Here is a 21,089-nt window from a genome sequence, read left to right as displayed (position 1 = left end):
TGCTCAGTGTTAACCTGCTCTGTGGATGTCGTGCCCTCAGACCATCCTCATGGAGTCGGTTTCTAACTGTTTGTGCAGACACATGCACATTTGTGACATGCTGGGGGTCATTTTGAAGGGCTCTGGCAGTGCTCCTCCTGTTCCTCCTTACACAAAGGCAGAGGTAGCAGTCCTGCTGCTGAGTTGTTGCCCTTCTACGCCCCCCCACATCTCCTGGTGTACTGGCCTGTCTCCTGGTAGCACCTCCAGCCTCTGGACACTACGCTGACAGACACAGCAAACCTTCTTGCCACAGCTCGAATTGATGTGCTATCCTGTAGCCACTTGTGTGGGTTGTAGAGTCCGTCTCATGCTACCACAAGTGTGAAAGCGCAACCAACATTCAAAAGTAACCAAAACATCAGCCAGAAAGCATTGGTACTGAGATGTGGTCTGTGGTCCCCACCTGCAGAACCACTCCTTTATTGAGGGTGTCTTGATAATTGCCAATAATTTCCATCTGTTGTCTATTCCATTTGCACAACAGCATGTGAAATTGATTGTCAATCAGTGTTGCTTCCTAAGTGGACAGTTTGATTTCACAGAAGTTTTATTTACTTGGAGTTATATTCTGTTATTTGTGTTCCCTTTATTTTTTTGAGCAATGTATTTCCGCTATATGACTGTATCATCACGCTTCGTCAAAGCAAATTACGAGGAAACAAAAGCAATTTGTTTAAAACATGACATACCAAAAATAGACAAAGTGCAATAAAAACGCAAGTAAAAAACACTCAAAAATGCAATGAAGAAATTACAAGTAATTCACTTAATAGGTGCAAAATACTACAGAAAATCTGAAGCTTCAAAAAATCACCCAAAGCTCATCATGGGAACATAGCCTTAATGTAGTTTCTAAACATAAATAAAACATTCACCTTTTCAATTCTCTGTCGATCCACCTGTAATGCTAATGCTTGTTTTTTTTGCTTTTTATTGATTAAAAAATATGTAAATTTTATGTATTTAATTAAATTTGATACAAATAAGCACATTGAATAATAATATCAAATTTGTCTGTGACAATGGCCAGAAGATAAAATATTTTAATTTCAAAATTATTTCTATGTAGAAGATAAAATGTTATGAAGGCAGGAATACCAATTTAATTTTATTTAACTTGGAAACTCTAAAACATTTTGTTTATTAGGTAAAAATTCTTAATAAAGCTGCCATCTTTAAAGGCAAGCAAATCAAGGCTGTCATTTTCAACAATCTAATTAATATCATCTTTAGTTTAATGTAGATTAAAATCAAGATCTTGGTTAATTCCCAGTGAGCAGAACATCTTCCAAAATGCATTTCAAAAAGTGACCTTCAAAACAGGCTTTTACTATTTCTGACACTAATTGAATCTGACACCACAATGCAGTAAAAGGACAAGTCCAATACTGCAAACAATTTTAAACTTTATTATCTGTACTATTTGCATATTGAGGTGCTGTATTACACCTCATTCATGAGAAGCCCAGTCTTGGCAAGGTAATGACTTCCTGATTATCTGTCTTTGAATGATGAATGAAATGAATATGTAGCCATCAAATAGAATATAAAATGAGAAGCTTACTGTGCAGAGCCTTATCTATGTGCATGTTTATGGGAAAATATTCACATAATATCAGCAGACAGCAGACATTTTATAATAAATTCACCTTACATTTGATACAGGTAATATAGATTGTGGCATAACTAAATATCATGCATTTACATCTTGAGTACATTTTATATAGATTTCAGTAAGCATATTTTCTATATGTCTTTCTACCTAACATTTTTTATTCAAAAACATGCATTTAAATTTTGTAAAAATCCTAGAAATAATTGTGTCTCAATGAAATATACATGTAGTTCCTTTTCACAAACGTAATCCCTTACAAAAATCCATTCCATCTTGCCACTTGTGAAGTATAGAAAACTGTCACTACGTAGATAAATCCACTAATCTTCCTCTCTTTCTGATGCATTCTCGGTTTATAAAGTAAAGGTTTAGTGTGGATATTTTCGTATATTTTTGCTGGTTCCTGGGAAGTGTCATAAATCTGATGGCTTCAACCAGTGATTTCTCTTTTCAAATTCAACAAAGACCTACAGACCAAAAACATCTATGTAAGAGGTTTACAGAGTGCATCCCCTGCTGACACTCTTCTTCAAGGTAATCCTGAGGAATGACAGCATGGGCATCATAAATAACATTGTTGAAACAGCTTCTTGCTTGGCAAAATGATTTTAGATTCTGTGTAACAATGTACAGCTACAACAGATGTCTGCTTTTGTGGTCCACTGTCAGTGAAATAAGTTATGTCATCATATTCCTTGCTGACTATTATAGGAAATGGCATTTCTTAAACTATATATAGTGCTAAATACACTTATTTTAATAAAATTCTATGTTATTCCTTAAATTCAGATCCATAAGACACTAAAGTCTATCATTTTTTGTATGTATGTAGATATTCAATAATCAAACTTTTTAGACAAACTCCTACTTATATAAATGTAAAGTATGATAGTAATCCAACTCATTCCTTTCTCCTCCATTTCCTTGACTCTCAGTTAGTCCACTTACTGGTTGCCATTTTCCCAATTACATCAGTTCATGAACTTTTCAATAACAAACAAGGTTGTCCATGATCTAACCTTCAGATACCTTACCACAAGTAATCTCCATTCCTAACAAAACCTCCTTCTCTTAGATCATCCTGATCTCTCCGTGCATAGTCATCTCACTTTGTCAACTGCTCTGAGCCTCCATCTTTGAAACCTTTAAGCCCACGGTGACGTCAGCCGCACATGTATGATAGATGTGAGCACTGTCTATACGGAGTGGGTTCAAATGATGCTCCAAACTGATGGTTCTAGATTAGTGATGAGCGAGTTCACTCGTTGTTCTGGTTTTCCTGAGCATGCTCGGGTGTCCTCCGAGCATTTTGATGTGCTCGGAGATTTAGTTGTGTCGATGCAGCTGCATGTTTTACAGCTGCTCGACAGCATGAATACATGTGGGAATTCCCTAACAAACAGGCATTCCTCACATGTATTCAGGCTGTCCAGCAGCCATAAATCATGCAGCTGCATCTACACAAACTAAATCTCCGAGCACGCCAAAATACTTGGAGGCCAGCCGAGCATGCTCTGGTAAACCCGAGCAACAAGTATACTCGCTCATCACTATTCTAGCTCTGTTACACAGCTAACCTCGGTGAGAAACTGCATTGATTAGAGCAAGCCACAAGTGCAAAAATGTATCCTTTGAAATGCCCCTGTCAAGTGTGACATCAGCATTAAAAAAGTGTTTCCTTCAGCATAGCACAGGTTACCAAGGCATCCCAGTGATCTACTGAAGGCCCTCGTTTCTGTTGGTGGCTGAGCTTTATAGAACTAGCTAAAGAGCCCGGAGAGGTCTGGGCATAGTAACTGACAACGGTTAGTTATAACAAATTATAATGATTATATCTATATATGTAAAGCTGAGTGTATAGCCCCGCCCACTCTGCATAGTGTGGGGAATAGATAGCTCAGCTGGGATCTTTGCTTGGCACAAGCGTGTGGCTATGAAGTCACTTCAGCAGACTAGCAAGTTCCACATGGATATTGACACGGCATATTTATTGTGCACACTTGTTACTCAATGTTACACATGCCAAACATGAAATAAAACATCTAAGGCCGTCTGGCCACTAACTAACAATAGCAGGCTAACTACAAAATAAACCTATATAACAGCAAAGAAGTCCATGTAATCTTACTGTGTCAGCTCCCAGCTCAGCAGACGAGATAGACTGAGAGAACCCAGCTCCTCCTGATTATATCAGCTGGACCAGTCAGGAAACCAAAACCTGGATTGAATTAGTGGAGGGGGAACTACCAGTCCTTTCCATGCTGATCACTAAGGAAACCAGGACTGGATTACAGTGAAATAAACTGGCTTCATCATCAGTACAGGGAGACATATGAAATGAAACGGGGAGAAATATACCTGTTTTCTAGTACCTCTCCCCTTGGCACCTCACAATAGCCACATTCACTATAATATCCCACATCATCCCATCAGCCAGAGCCACCGGACTACTACCCCTAATATCCCACATCATCCCATCAGCCAGAGCCACTGGACAACTACCAGTAATATCCCACATCATCCCATCAGTCAGAGCCACTGGACAACTACCACTAATATCCCACATCATCCCGTCAGCCAGAGCTACCAGACTACTACCCATAATATCCCACATCATCCCATCAGCCAGAGCCACCAGACAACTACCATTAATATCCCACATAATCCTGTCAGCCTGGGGTCAGAACCACTGTCTGTCTAAAGGGGTTTTCTCAAGACCAAAGTTAACTTTAAAGTTGATTTTAATCAATAAATCTTGGTATAATAATAATTTCCACAATTGGATGAGTTTACATAAAATGTTCCTGTGCTGAGATAATCTTATACATGTGCTCCTGCTGTGTACTGTGCAATGAAAAACACCAGGAAAAAGGCAGAGATGCTTACCTGCCTGGGCCTCAAAACAAATGCACTATCATGGTGCAGTGGACCCAAATAAAGATGGCGGCTACACATGTGCAGTAATATCGATGAGACAGCCTGCCTACAATCAGGGATTGGCCATTTGGTACACCAGTGCACCAAAGATACACTCGGTATACAGCATTGTTCACACATAGAAGATGCAGAGCATCTGACTTAAAGCCTATTAATGGCGTCCATAGTCTTAGATCAGGCGGGCTACCCAGTCTAACTAAAATGCATCCTGTGTGAACAAAGGCCACAGTTTACAGAGCCATCTGGGCCCAACTGCTCCCTGAAAAATATAATGCGCAAAAAACACATATAAATATATGTGAGATATTAGTTGATGTTATGGCCAAAATATGGAAGCTCGCAATCCACGTCACGGGTGTTCACACTTGCAAGTTCTACTCTAACAGCAAAAACCACAAAAAGAGGACTTGAAAAATCAATAAAAAAACACCAGGAAAAAGGCAGAGATGCTTACCTGCTTAAGCCTCGAAACAAGTCCACCAATTTATTTAGGTCCACTGCACCATGATAATGCATTTGTTTTGAGACCTAGGCAGGTAAGCATCTCTGCCTTTTTACTGGTGTTTTTTAATAGATTTTTCAAGTCCTATGTTTGTGCTTTTTGCTGATAGAGTAGAACTCACAAGTGTGAGGACCTGGGACGTGGGTTGCAAGCTTCCATATTTTGGCCATAATATCAGCTAATACCTCACATATATTTATATGTGTTTTTTGCAATTTATATTTTTCAGGGTGCAGTTGGGCCCAGATTGCTTTATAAACTGTGGCCTTTGTTCACACAAGATGCATTTTAGTTAGCACTGGCTAGTTAGCACTGATCTGAGAGTATGGGCGTCATTAATAGGATGTAAGTCAGATGCTCTGCATCTTCTGTGTGTGAACGATGCTGCATACAGATTATATCTTTTGTGCACTGGTGTACCAAATGGCCAATCCCTGATTGTAGGCTGGCTGTCTCATTGGTATTACTGCACCTGTGTAGCCGCCATCTTTATTTGGGTCCTCTGCACCCTGATAGTGCATTTGTTTTGAGCCCTAGGCAGGTAAGCATCTCTGACTTTTTACTGGTGTTTTTTTATAGATTTTTCAAGTCCTATTTTTGTAGTTTTCACTGTTATAGTAGAAATCGCAAGTGTGAGGACCCGTGACATGGGTTGCGAGCTTCCACATTTTGGCCATAATATCAACTAATACCTCACATATATTTATATGTGCTTTTTACACTTTATATTTTTCAGGGTGCAGTTGGGCCCAGATGGCTCTGTAAACTGTGGCCTTTGTTCCCACAGAATGAATTTTAGTTAGCACTGGCAGCCTGCCTGATCTAAGAGTATGGACGTCATTAATAGGCTGTAAGCCAGATGCTTTGCATCTTTTATGTGTGAATGATGCCACATACAGATTGTTTCTTTTGTGCACTGGTGTACCAAGCGGCCAATCCCTGATTGTAGGCTGGCTGTCTCATTGGTATTACTGCACCTGTGTAGCCGCCATCTTTATTTGGGTCTACTGCACCCTGATAGTGTATTTGTCTTGAGGCCTAGGCAGGTAAGCATCTCTGCCTTTTTCCTGGTGTTTTTCATTGCACAGTACACAGCAGGAGCACATGTATAAGATTATCTCGGCACAGGAACATTTTATGTAAACTCGTCCAATTGTGGAAATTATTATTATACCAATATTTATTGATTAAAATCAACTTTAAAGTTAACTTTGGTTTTGAGAAAACCCCTTTAGACTGACTCTGGATAGGCGCTCCTGACTGCTACAGTCTACTAAAAGAAACGTTATGAATAAGATCCTGGCAGGGTTGAAACATTAAATTGTGCTAATGTCTGAGTCATTAGAAATGCAAACACTTTATTTCACGTATAAAGGAGTGTGCTGTGAATTACTGCAACTGTCTTGTCACAGTTAGAGATGATTCAATATAACTAACTCAGAATTCAATTCACTGAATATCTTAGGTCCCTGTTAGAATAGTTTGCGTTTTGATTCACAAGGATTGCTTTTTTCAGCCAGAACACACCCTGGTAGAACAGATGGACAGTTTAATCTTCACCATCAGCATTGTCACCCACCTATATTGCATGTCCTACTCAGAGTATGCTGCCTTCTCCATTGCACCTGCAAATATCAATCACTGATTGTGAGTATGGGAAACAGAAGTACGCTCCCAGTCAGTGGCTTGCCAACTAAACTCCTGGTTAAGCTACTGATGGTGCAGTTGCTCCCATACCAGCTTGTGGAGTCAGCTTTCATTTGAGAAATGACGACATGAGCTAAGCCGCCCTGGATCATTGCCGGCAGAAAAGTGTTCCTGCTCTCTCCTTTCCCGACTTGTTTCTGAGCTTCAAATTAGTAGATACCTGAAGCAACAATTATGAGCAGGGACAATGTCAATTTCCATTTCTCTGATGAAGTGAGCTGGGACTGGCTCAGGAAACGCGTTGGCAATAAAGATATCTTGAATTCTACCACAGCAGCGCAGTCTCTTATTGCACTACCAGCCTTCTCTTTGTACCAATTTCCATTTCTCAGAAGTGTCCCATACGCCATTTTTCAACATAACACAAGGCTGCATGGTACTCCAAAAAATCCTGTTTAGGCTGTTTCTCCTAAGAGCCACTAATGGGAACATGGGCTACTTCATGTAGCTTTTATAAAAAGCTCTGCAGAAGATCTGTCAATTCTCTAAATGCTCAGCTCTATAGCCCTGTCCGCATCACTGATCAATAGCTTTCTGTGTACCCTGTGCATAGGGAGAAAGCTACCAGAGCTCGTGGATAAGGAAGAATACATGGCAGCAGGTTTACTAATCCTCGACTGAATCTCCTGCTGAAAGTCATTTTTTCACAACTACAGCAAGCAGGCCAGAAATTGGCAAATCCCTAGAATCAGGATCTGTGTCTCTACTTTAAGATTATCTTGCGTTAGGTGTCAAAAACAATGTGAAAGTTTTCCTTCAATTATCTCATTAATAGCATGCTCATGTGACTAAGGGTGTACAAATCGATTTTCATGATTCTACAACTTTTCCATCTTTGTGTTGAATTTTCAAAAGTCGAAGAGTGCATGTAAAAGAACAAATTGTGTTCGATAGCTAAATATACATTTTTTTAAATGTTATAGTGCTACAAAAGAAGGAAAATGGATTATATTACTGAATACTGGATAGTTATTTAAAGAATAAAAAAATAAAAAAGCAGCCTGATAATTAAAAGATGGGTATTTAATGTTTTTTTCTAAAATTCTTAATATGTTAAGGTCCCACATGTGCATGTGACTCTCCTTTTTGAAGGAACAATAGTCAAGTGACCCTTGTATGAAAATTATTATTTATTTTTAGAGCACCATTGTTTCCATGGTGCTTTACATGAGAAGAGGTAACCAACTAATAGTGACAGACTTGAAAAGAAAGCAGAGGACCTTACTTGTTTGGCCCTACATTCTACAATATAATGGGGAAGGAGACAGTAGGTATGGGGGTCTCAGCAGCCTCAGTGTTGGTGAGGCAGCAGCTCAGGGAGCGGTGAGGTGTCAGCTGGGTCATTTCAGGCTGTAAACTGTTCTGAAGATATGGGTTTTCAAATTCCACTTGAAAGTTTCAAATGTATGGAATAATCTCACATGTTGGGGCACAAAATTCCAGAAGATGGTGGATACTGGGGAGAAGTATTGCAGGTGCTTTTTACACTTTATATTTTTCAGGGTGAGGAACGTACGAATGTGTAAGAGGGAAGGAGGTCTTGGAAGGACCAGAGATTATGTGGTGGGAAATACCAGGAAATTAGTTCAGAGATGAATGGGGAAGACAGATTATATACAGTTTTGTAGGTCAGTGTTAGTAGCTTGGAGAGGAAATGTTGGGGAATTGTGAGGGAATGAAGGGATTTGCAGAGGGGGGAAATGCAAGAGTAGCAATGACGCGGGACTGGCAAAGTGGGGATTTGGGGAATGGGTTTTATACTTGAGAGATTGCATTACTACCAATGAACTTACAGCACAAGTAGTCCAAAGAAGCAAACCATATATATGTTAAAACTCTCAACTTTATTTAAAACAAGCTGAAGAGCCCGGCGCTGCCCGGGCATAGTAACTAACTGTGGTTAGTTATAGCAAATTATAATTATCCTCCATCCCATAGTCCCGTGCCCATATACCCATCATACATATCCACAATCCCATAGGCCCGTGCCCATATACCCATCATACATATCCGCCATCCCATAGTCGAGTGCCCATACACCCATCACAAATCCTTCATCTCATAGTCCCATGCCCATATACCCATCATACATATCCGCCATCCCATAGTCGAGTGCCCATATACCCATCACACATCCTCCATCCCATAATCCCATGCCCATATACCCATCACACATCCTCCATCCCATAGTCCCATGCCCATATACCTATCATACATATTCGCCATCCCATAGTCGAGTGCCCATATACCCATCACAAATCCTTCATCTCATAGTCCCATGCCCATATACCCATCATACATATCCTCCATCCCATATTCCCGTGTCCATATACCCATCATACATATCCGCAATCCCATAGTCCCGTGCCCATATACCCATCACACATCCTCCATCCCATAGTCAACCATTATGACATCATAATGAGCGGCGGGGCTTGCAACCTATGATGACATCAGCGTCGCCATGGCAACCATTATGACATCATGAGGGGTGGGGCTTGATACACACACACACTTTTTTCCAGTTGTTTGGTGAATTGGAATGTGCAAGGTTAAAATTTCGCCTCACAACATGGCCTAGGACACTCTAGGGGTCCAGACGTGTGACTGTGCCAAATTTTGTGGCTGTAGCTGCGACAGTGCGGATGACAGACATACACACATACATACATACATACACACACTTGAGCTTTAGATATTAGATTCGTTAAAACATCTATTAAAATAATAAAGACAAGACAAGTAAAGAAAACAAAATATTTATTTGCAGAGTGATGGAGTTTGAGGATAGCGAAGGAGGGTAAGGATTAGAGGAACAATAACTGTTAGGGCATATTTAAGCATGCTGAAACTATTAGTGAGAAACTAAAGTAGAAAACTGGTGTAGACAATCAAACAGCTGGGGTGCTAACATTTTCACTTCAGGGACATTTTTGGTATATTTCTGATGTGCCGTTAAAAATCTGAACTTTAACCCCTTTGTGACATCAGACAAATATTGCGTCCATGTGACCTGGGTTTATTTGATGAAATATTACATCATCGCAACTGGCCACGCACATGGGGGGTGCGCGGGAGATCATCGCCGAGTGTCAGCTGATTCTTACAGCTGACACCCAGCAGTCACTGACCGCTCCCGGTACATTATCCCCCAAAATGCTACGATAGAACATGATCGCATCATTCTGGAAACCTACAAACCCTCTGCCTTTGGATCGGAGACCATGCAGCGTGACGACATCCATGTGACCAGACCTAGCAATCTTGCTGATCATGATCAGCAAGTCTCTCTGTCAGTGCAGCGCTGACAGCTTCTATGGCAAGCAGACACTGCTTCATCTCTATGCTATAGAAGCAACCAGCACGCAAGAAATGATTGTCCCATCGTGGGACTAAGTAAAAAACTTAGAAAAAAGTAAAAAAAAACAAAATTTAATAATTGTAAAAATATTTTTTTTAAAAATCAACAATAATTATAAAAATCAATACATATTCTATCACTAAATAAATATTTTAATAAAAAAAACTAAATAAAAAAAGTACAGAGACCTATAAAACTGTCCCACTAGTTAACCCCTTTAGTGTACACCATAAAAAGTGGAATAACATGCAATCAAAAAGACGGATATAAATAAACTTGGTACCGCTGAAAACATCATCTTGTCCCGCAAAAAAAAAGCTGCCATACAACTCCATCAGTGGAATAATAAAAAAATTATATCTCTCAGAATAAAGTGATATAAAAATTCTTATTTTTTCTATAAAATAGTTTGTAGTGTATAAAAGCACCAAAACAAAAAAAAGGTATAAATCAGGTATCGCTGTAATCATACTGACCCGAAGAATAAAACTGCTCTATCAATTTTACCACACATGGAATGGTATAAACGCCTCCCCCAAAAGAAATTCATGAATTGCTGGTTTTGTTAATTATGCCTCCCAAAAATTGGAATAGAAAGTGATCAAAAAAAGTCATGTGAACTTAAATGGTACCAATAAAAACGTAAACTCGTCCCACAAAAAACAAGACCCCACATGACTCTGTCGGCTAAAAGATAGAAAAATTATAGCTCTCTAGATGTGGTGATGCAAAAACTATTTTTTTGCAATAAAAAGAGTCTTTTAGTGTGTGACAGCAGTCAAACTTAAAAACCCGCTATAAGGGCTCTTTCACATGTCCTGATAATTCCGGTGTGTAATATTTATGTCACACATCTTGCATCCGTGTGCTGCATCAGTACCACATGGACGAGCACCAGGGAAGAAGCGCTGATCCCCATGCAGGGCCGGCGTTAGGGGCAGGCAAACCAGACAGCTGCCTAGCGCCCCCGCTCCCCCAGGGGCCCACAGCTAGCAGCACATCATGCAGCTGCTATGGGGCCCTGTAAGGCAGGGGGGCCCATCTGCCCCCAGCGCCGAATCCCTTGCCACCGCATTGAACTGTACCAGCATCATAGACACCGGTAGAGTTCACAGCAATGATGGAGTAGAGAGCGTCAGCTGATGCTCCCTCTCCCATCAATCCCCACTCTGCCTCTGACACACAGCGGGTGCGTGATGACGTCATATCATCGCACACTCACTGTGTATCAGGCAGAGCAGGAGACAGCAGCCAAGAGCAGTGTGGGCATGAGGAAAAGGTGAGGAGTGTTTTGTTTTTTTTATGCAACAGTGAGTACTGTACCATGGTGCTGTGCTGGAGGGGGCTGTATACTGCTGTGCTGGGGGGAGCTGTATACCATGGTGCTGTGCTGGGGGGAAGCTGTATACCATGGTGCAGTGCTGGGGGGAGCTGTATACCATGGTGCTGTGCTGGGGGAGCTGTATACTATGGTGCTGTGCTGGGGGATGGGGGCTGTATACCATGGTGCTGTGCTGGGGGGAGGGGTGCTGTATACCATGGTGCTGTGCTGGTGGGGAAGTGGGCTGTATACCATGGTGCTGTGCTGGGGGGCTGTGTTATGATTGAGTCACCGTAGGAGGCAAAAACAGAAATGCTAGCTAAGTCCAGAAAACCAGAGAAGTTGGCAGCTATCGGATTGCAGACCCCTGAACCTATCAACACAACTAGCAGTAGCTGTGGGAGGTTCCTACGATGCCCTAGACCCCTCGATCAGAGCCGGAGAAATAAATAGCCCTAAAGAAAGAAAGGGGAAATCTAAACTGCCCCAGAGCAGACCCCAAAGCAATAGGCAGCCCCCAACATATAATGACGGTGAAGCAAGATGAAAACACCAACACAGGCAGAAAGATAGACTGAGCAAAGACGGGGCCCAAGCTAACTAGATAGAAAAGGACAGGAAGGCTGCTGTCTGCAATCCGTGAAAAACCCTATGAAAATAAGAGCCAACAGATTGACAGTGAAAAAGGCCCTGAAGATGCTAGGCTTCAAAAAAGCTATGTCAGTACTCAGGAATATTCTGAAGACAGAGCTACAGGCAAAAGGAGATTCAGCTCACCCCAGCAGGGAATGGCAGAATCCAGCAAAGCAAGGAAAACAAAAACAAAACACTAATGCTAACAGGCAAAGTGGAAAACTTAGCTTTAGAGGAGCAGGAATCAGACTGGTGTGCTAGAAGTCCACAGAGAAATCACCCGCAGGGCAGAAGGGTGTCGGCAGCCTTATATCCAGTCCGTGACTCCACTCAGCCAGTCATCCTCATCAGGCTCAGGTGCCTGATAATCAGGCTCATTACCTTCCTTCACCAGAATAGGGAGTTCACCAGACCTCAGTGACAAAGGGGAAAATGAACTCACAACAGGGCTGTATACCATGATGCTGTGCTGAGGGGGAGGGGGGCTGTATACCATGGTGCTGTGCTGGAGGGGGTATGTATACCATGGTGCTATGCTGGGGGGCTTTAAACCATGGTGCTGTGCTGTGTACCATGGTGCTGTGCTGGGGGGAGGTGGCTGTGCTGTTTACCATGTGGGGCTGTGCTGTATACCATTGTGCTGTGCTGGGGAGGGGGCTATGCTGTATACCATGTGGGGCTGTGCTGTATATCATGGTGCTGTATTGGGGGAGGTGGCTGTGCTGTATACCATGTGGTGATGTTCTGGGGGAGGGGGGCTGTGCTGTATACCATGTGGGGTTGTGCTGTATACTATGGTGCTGTGCTGGGGGGATGGGGGCTGTATACCATGGTGCTGTGCTGGGGGGAGGGGTGCTGTATACCATGGTGCTGTGCTGAGGGGGAGGGGGGCTGTATACTATGGTGCTGGGCTGGGGGTATGCATACCATGGTGCAGTGCTGGGGGAAGGGGGGTTGTATACCATGGTGCTGGGCTGGGGGGTCTGTACATCATGGTGCTGTGCTGGAGGGAAAGGGGGCTGTATGCCATGGTGCTGTGCTGGGGGGCTGTATACCATGGTGCTGTGCTGAGGGGGAGGGGGCTGTATACCATGGTGTTTTTCTGGGGGGCTGTATACCATGGTGCTGTGCTGGAGTGAGGGGGCTGTATACCATGGTGCTGTGGTGGAGTGAGGGGGCTGTATACCATGGTGCTGTGCTGGAGGGGGGCTGTATACCATGGTGCTGTGCTGGGGGGGAGGGGGGCTGTATACCATGGTGCTGTGCTGGAGGGGGTCTGTATACCATGGTGCTGTGCTGGGGGGCTTTATACCATGATGCTGTGCTGTATACCATTGTGCTGTGCTGAGGGAGGTGGCTGTGCTGTATACCATGTGGGGCTGTGCTGTATACCATTGTGCTGGGGGAGGGGGGCTGTGCTGTATACCATGTGGGGCTGTGCTGTATACCATGGTGCTGTATTGGGGGAGGTGGCTGTGCTATATACCATGTGGTGCTGTTCTGAGGGAGGGGGGCTGTGCTGTATACCATGTGGGGTTGTGCTGTATACTATGGTGCTGGGGGAGGGGGGCTGTGCTGTATACCATGTGGGGCTGTGCTGTATACTATGTGGTGCTGTGCTATATATCATGTGGTGCTGTGCTATATACTATGTGGCTGTGCTATATATTATGTGGGCTGTGCTGTGCTATATACTATGTGGCTGTGTTATAAACCATGGGGAGTGCATTATATTCTATGGGGGAGGCTGTGTTATATAATATGGGGGGCTACATTATATTCTATGGGGAGGTGGGCTGTATTATATTCTATTCGGGGCTACATTATATTCAATGGAGGGCTGTATTATATTTATTATATTTATTATATTCTATGGGGGATTATTGCATCATTCTCTATGAGGGGGCTACATAATACTATATGAGGGAGGCTACATTGTGTTCTATGTGGTCTAGATTATATTGTATGGGGGCTTCATTATACTTTGAGGGGGCTACATTATATTCTATTAGGGCTGCATTATACTATATGAGGAGGGCTACATTGTATTCCATGGAGGGGCTACATTATACTATATAAGGGGCTGCATTATATTCTATGGGGGCTGCATTATACTCTATGAGGGGCCTGCCATATATTCTATGGAGGGGCTGCATTATGTTCCATGGGGGTTACATTATATTGCATGGCATGGCTGCATTATACTCTGTGGGGTGGCTGCATTATACTATATGTGGGCGGCATTATACTGTATCGAGGACTATGGGGAATACATTATGCTATGTGAAGAATTATGGGGTGCATTATACTATGGGAAGTGAATTGTACTACATGGATGACAGGTGGTGTATTATACTATATGGAGCACATGAGGAGTGTATTATACTATATGGAGGACTGAGTGTATTTTAATATATGGAGGACTATGAGGAGTGTATTATATTATATGGAGGACTGAGTGTATTTTAATATATGGAGGACTAGGGGGCACATTATATTATATGGATGACTATGGGGTGTAAACTGCAGATATGCTGCTGATAACATGATACTGTATGGGGACAGATTGACCATTAGTGATAGTTCTGTCCCCATTATTCTTTCTCAGACGATGGAAAGAGGTTGGGAAACAAGTGTTGAACGGCATAAATATTGTCGATCACACTCATTTAGCGACCTGAACTCAGCGCATGTAACTACAATCGAAATGCTTCTGTGTGATGTGCAATATGTTATCATTTGGGCCCCATTTTAAACTTTGCCTAGGGCCCCACTTTGCCTAAAACCGCCCCTGTCCCCACGCTGGGTGCTGAGCAGGGCTCTAATCATTCTCCCCTGCCCTGCCGGTGATCGGTGCGAGCAGGTGAGAGTGATGAGAGTTACATTTAAGTGATAAAAGACAGCAGGCGGTGTCTGATGGGACTATTACACCCATCAGCCTACCCCTGCTGCTGCTAATAACAGTGACAGCAGGAGTGGCTGATGGGGGTATTCATCAGCTGCCGCATGCGCTGTAAAAAATGGAAAAAAATGGTGTGTGTTCCCCTGTATTTTCTATAACCAGCCAGGCAAAACTCACAGTTGGGGGCTGCAACCCTCAGCTGTCAGCTTCAGCAAGGCTGGTTATCAAAAATACAGGGGTCCCCACACTTTTTTTTTAATTATTTAATTAAATAATTTAAAAAACAGCATGGGGTCTCCCCAATTTTTTACACCAGCTTGGGACTGGTATTCTCAGGTTGGTAATGGGCCATGGATATTGACTCCCCAGCCTAAAAATAGCAACCTGCAGCTGCCCAGAAAAGGCACATCTATTAAATGCACCAATTCTGGCGCTTTGCCCAGCTCTTCCCACTTGCCCTATACTGGTGGAAAGTGGAGTTCTTGAGTTTTGAAGGGTTAATAAAGGTTTGTTAACCAAATTGCTGTCTCTACATTTATCCCTTGTTTCAGCGTTCCACAGACCGCTACTTTTTTTTCCTTCACCATTCCATATCCCTCCTTCTGAGGTTTTGCGGCAGGAGCAACTACGAGCATAGTCAATTCCATTGAGAAGCCTAAGGGCATGCGGTGTCTGGGCAACGCTGGATCTACACTTCCCAGCTTAAGGACCTGTGGTGACGCGTATCCTGTTACCTGATCATGTGAAACACCAGAAGCAAAGCAAAAAAACCCCTAAAATATAGCTTTTAATTCAATCACTAAAAACATTAGTAGTAATGACTAAAAAGGGGAGGGGTAGGGGACAAACTATGAAGGTTAGCAGAATTAATGTTTTAAATCTATTCAGTTATGACAAAAATATGGGCCACAGGCTAAATCGCCCTAGTCCACCCTATTACAACCCTTCCTAGCTGCGGAGGTTGGCACCCTAGTTGTTGACGATATGGCGCCCCCGCTCAACGTCGGTATCCCTAAAAATCCCTAAACCTCCCTAGGTATACAAAAAAGGACACAAAAAAGTTATACACACACACACTTATAATACCGAAAAATTGTTTTAAAGAGACATAAATAGTCTCATAGATAATACTAATGTGCTATGAACTTATCTCGTAGTAATTCTGATAGTATAGATACTCCACAATATACACTTATCTCGTAATAAAGAAAGAAAAAAGGGGAGTATCAAAAAAATGCAGCTTTAGGTACAACTTATCTCGTAGTCACCAAAAATACTAATAAGCTGCACAAAACAGACCCTGATATCAAATAACAAAGTCAGTAAAAAACGACTACAAGGGAATTCAATATATAGCACATATGGCAATCAAAAAAATTTGCACATTAAAGGCAGAAAAATGAATTTTGTGTTGCACATGCAGCGACCATTATTTTAGGAGTAGGAGTAACTCATAACCCTATTTCACTAAGGCTGGTTTAACATTTGCGTTAAAACAATGCTGCGCCCTGCGTCGTTAAGCCCCGCCCCGAGCCGGCTCCCTGTCCACCCCATCCGGGATCACCGCCTACTTTCGCATTTGCACGCATGCGATCGGTGCACCCTATCTTTAGCATAGGGTGCGCAGATCATGTGCAGCCAGTGTGAAAGTAGCGTGCTGCGCACTTTTGACGGTGCGCCGTGCGTGCCGAAATGCAGCATGTTGCATTTCGGCGCGCACGGCGCACCGTCAAAAGTGCGCAGCACGCTACTTTCACACTGGCAGCGCATGATCTCCGCACCCTATGCTAAAGATAGGGTGCGCCGATCGCATGCGTGCAAATGCAAAAGTAGGCGGTGATCCCGGATGGGGCGGGCAGGGAGCCGGCTCAGGGCGGGGCTTAACTACGCAGGGCGCAGCGTTGTTTTAACGCAAATGTGAAACCAGCCTTAGTGACACAATCCGGCTCAGATACAATATCTACTCATAAAAAAGAGATTGCATAATAGTTGTGCTGTCTCATACAGGTCATAGATGAAAAAATGAAGCTATATTCCAATAGTAATGCATACAAAATATAGACCAGCAGAGCATAATTGCTCAAGTAGGGTTAATCTCATTGACACAAAAAAGATCTGCCAATATATCATGTGCAAAAAATATACTTATCAGCCAATTGATCCAGATGAAAGTCGGACGCGTTTCCCCCTCTTAGTCCTATGAGTAGTGTTGAGCATTCCGATACCGCAAGTATCGGGTATCGGCCGATACTTGCTGTATCGGAATTCCGATACCGACTTCCGATATTTTTTCAATATCGGAATTCGGCATCGGAATCGGAAGTTCAGTTGATTGACGGCCTGACGTCATCATGATGCGCGGTGTGTGCGCATCATGATGCGCCGTCATTTCGGGCCTTCCGGGGGTCTCTGCCGGCCTGCCGGGGGGCTGTGCCGGCCTGCCGGGGGGCTGTGTGGACTGCCCGGGGTCTGTACCGGCCTGCCGGGGGCTGTGCCGGCCTGCCGGTGGTCTGTGCACCCTGTGGGGGTCTGTACCGGCCTGCCGGGGGGCTGTGCCGGCCTGCCGGGGGGCTGTGCTGATGTCCGGGGGTCTGTGCAAGCATCGTCCGATGGGACTACAAGTCCCATCGGGCGATGCCTGCTACCATGACAGTGATTGACACATTAGCCAATGATGGGACAGTAGTAGTCCCATCATCCGGCTAATGTGTTAAATGTTAAAAAAAAAAAAAAAAAAAATACTACATACATACTACATGCATGCTACATACATACTACATACATGCTACATACATACTACATGCATGCTACATACATACTACATGCTACATACATACTACATGCATGCTACATACATACTACATACATGCTACATACATACTGCATGCTACATACATACTACATACATACTACATACATACTACATGCATGCTACATACATACTACATGCATGCTACATACATACTACATGCTACATACATACTACATATATACTACATACATGCTACATACATACTGCATGCTACATACATACTACATACATACTACATGCATGCTACATACATACTACATGCATGCTACATACATACTACATGCATGCTACATACATACTACATGCTACATACATACCACATACATACTACATACATACTACATACTACATATATACTACATGCATGCTACATACATACTACATGCTACATACATACTACATACATACTACATACATACTACATGCTACATACATACTACATATATACTACATGCATGCTACATACATACTACATGCTACATACATACCACATACATACTACATACATACTACATGCCACATACATACTACATATATACTACATGCATGCTACATACATACTACATGCTACATACATACCACATACATACCACATACATACCACATACATACTACATACATACTACATACATACTACATGCTACATACATACTACATATATACTACATGCATGCTACATACATACTACATGCTACATACATACCACATACATACTACATACATGCTACATATATACTACATGCATGCTACATACATACTACATATATACTACATGCATGCTACATACATACTACATGCTACATGCATGCTACATACATACTACATACATACTACATGCTACATACATACCACATATATACTACATACATACAATACATTCATACAATACATACATACATAGACATACAGTACATATAACATAGAGTAACATACTTACCAATACTTGTCACATTGTTCCCCGAAGCCATTGTCTTTTCCGGGATAAATATTAACATAACAAACCACAAAAATACTCACCCACGATCCGAAGCAGTCCACGAGTGTGTCCCACGACGATCTTGGGTAGAGAACTGCAGCATCAGATGATGCTGCCGTTCTCTACGGGCTGCAGGAATCCAATGACGGAAGGTAGGTATCCTTCCGCACTGTATTCCTCCGCCACTTAAAAAAAAAAAGTCCCTAGTCTCACTTTATGCCATTGCTGCGTGGGAATTTCCCACACAGCAATGGCATAAAGTGAGACTAGGGACTTTTTTTTTTTTAAGTGGCGGAGGAATACAGTGCGGAAGGATACCTACCTTCCGTCATTGGATTCCTGCAGCCCGTAGAGAACGGCAGCATCATCTGATGCTGCAGTTCTCTACCCAAGATCATCGTGGGACACACTCGTGGACTGCTTCGGATCGTGGGTGAGTATTTTTGTGGTTTGTTATGTTAATATTTATCCCGGAAAAGACAATGGCTTCGGGGAACAATGTGACAAGTATTGGTAAGTATGTTACTCTATGTTATATGTACTGTATGTCTATGTATGTATTGTATGAATGTATTGTATGTATGTAGTATATATGTGGTATGTATGTAGTATGTATGTAGCATGTAGTATGTAGCATGCATGTAGTATATATGTAGTATGTATGTAGCATGTAGTATGTATGTAGCATGCATGTAGTATATATGTAGTATGTATGTAGCATGTAGTATGAATGTAGCATGCATGTAGTATGTATGTAGCATGCATGTAGTATGTATATGGTATGTATGTAGCATGTAGTATGTATGTAGCATGCATGTAGTATATATGTGTTATGTATGTGGTATGTATGTAGTATGTATGTAGTATATATGTAGTATGTATGTAGCATGTAGTATGTATGTAGCATGCATGTAGCATGCAGTATGTATGTAGCATGCATGTAGTATATATGTAGTATGTATGTAGCATGTAGTATGTAGCATGCATGTAGTATATATGTAGTATGTAGCATGTAGTATGTATGTAGCATGCATGTAGTATATATGTAGTATATATGTGGTATGTATGTAGCATGCAGTATGTATGTAGCATGCATGTAGTATATATGTAGTATGTATGTTGCATGTAGTATTTATGTAGTATGAATGTAGCATGTATGTAGTATGTAGTATGAATGTAGCATGTATGTAGTATGCATGTTGTATGTATGTAGCATGTAATTTTTTTTTTTTTTTTTTTTTTTTTTTTACATTTAACACATTAGCCGGATGATGGGACTACTACTGTCCCATCATTGGCTAATGTGTCAATCACTGTCATGGTAGCAGGCATCGCCCGATGGGACTTGTAGTCCCATCGGACGATGCCTGCACAGACCACCGGCAGGCCGGCACAGCCCCCCGGCAGGCCGGCACAGCCCCCCGGCAGGCCGGCACAGCCCCCCGGAGCCTGCACAGACCACCGGCAGGCCGGCACAGACCACCGGAGCCTGCACAGACCCCCTGGCAGGCCGGCACAGCCCCCCGAAAGGCCCGTACAGACCCCAGAGAGGCTGTACAAGGGCAGGAAAGGGTTTTTCTTATTCCGATACCGGAAGTCCCATAGACTTGAATGGGACTTCCGGAATCGGCGATACCGATACTTTTTTTAAAGATCGGCCGATACCATCCGATACGATACTTTGAAGTATCGGACGGTATCGCTCAACTCTACCTATGAGGGTTCATCAGGGGTCAGAAAGTGGGGTCTCATTACCCCTGGCCGAAAAAGAAATGCTATGTGCGGCTTACTCCAGGCGCGTTCGCCGCCGTTGTTTAAAGATTCCGCGTTAGTATAGAACGCCCACTTCCGGTCACAATTAAACCAAGATGGTGGTATAATGGAGCGCATCATGCGTTCCAGATACCAGAAGGGAAAAATATTGAGGAGGAACCGACAGTGCTCAGGAGTGCTATTCAGTGCAGGCTGGTAATTGAATGACATGGGCGGCGTGCACCCAGATAAGCAACACTCCCAGAAGCAGAGCTTTGCTCAGTAGTGCCAGAGAACTAATGAGTCACAAGAATAATACATCCTGGTTCACTGGTAAACGCTCACAAATGCCCTCCACAAACAATGTGCAGAAAGTCCTTTATTCTTAAGATAACATAATTAATGAGCTTAAACGCTAACTAGTACATGTCGCCTTAAATATGCATTGAAGATAAATAATCTTGTTAATCAGAGCACCTGGCACGTTGCCAAAATAGTAAATACATTCCTCAATAGCATGGAGTAAAAT

The 21,089-nt window shown here is 42.6% G+C and overlaps 1 long non-coding RNA gene across 1 annotated transcript; it reads right to left on the bottom strand.

Moving 5' to 3' along the window:
- Window positions 1-1,428: 1,428 nt before the first annotated feature.
- LOC141100808 (uncharacterized) lies at window positions 1,429-4,706 on the bottom strand. The gene is made up of 2 exons (XR_012234788.1): window positions 4,544-4,706; window positions 1,429-2,124 (listed from the first exon to the last, which is right to left on the bottom strand). It is a non-coding gene; the product is annotated as an uncharacterized lncRNA (long non-coding RNA).
- Window positions 4,707-21,089: the final 16,383 nt, after the last annotated feature.

This window comes from Dendrobates tinctorius, unplaced genomic scaffold (genome assembly GCF_039654945.1).
Source record: "Dendrobates tinctorius isolate UK_male_01 unplaced genomic scaffold, ASM3965494v1 ptg000108l, whole genome shotgun sequence".
Taxonomy (NCBI): Eukaryota; Metazoa; Chordata; class Amphibia; order Anura; family Dendrobatidae; genus Dendrobates; species Dendrobates tinctorius.
This window is presented reverse-complemented; position numbering and strand designations above follow the sequence as displayed.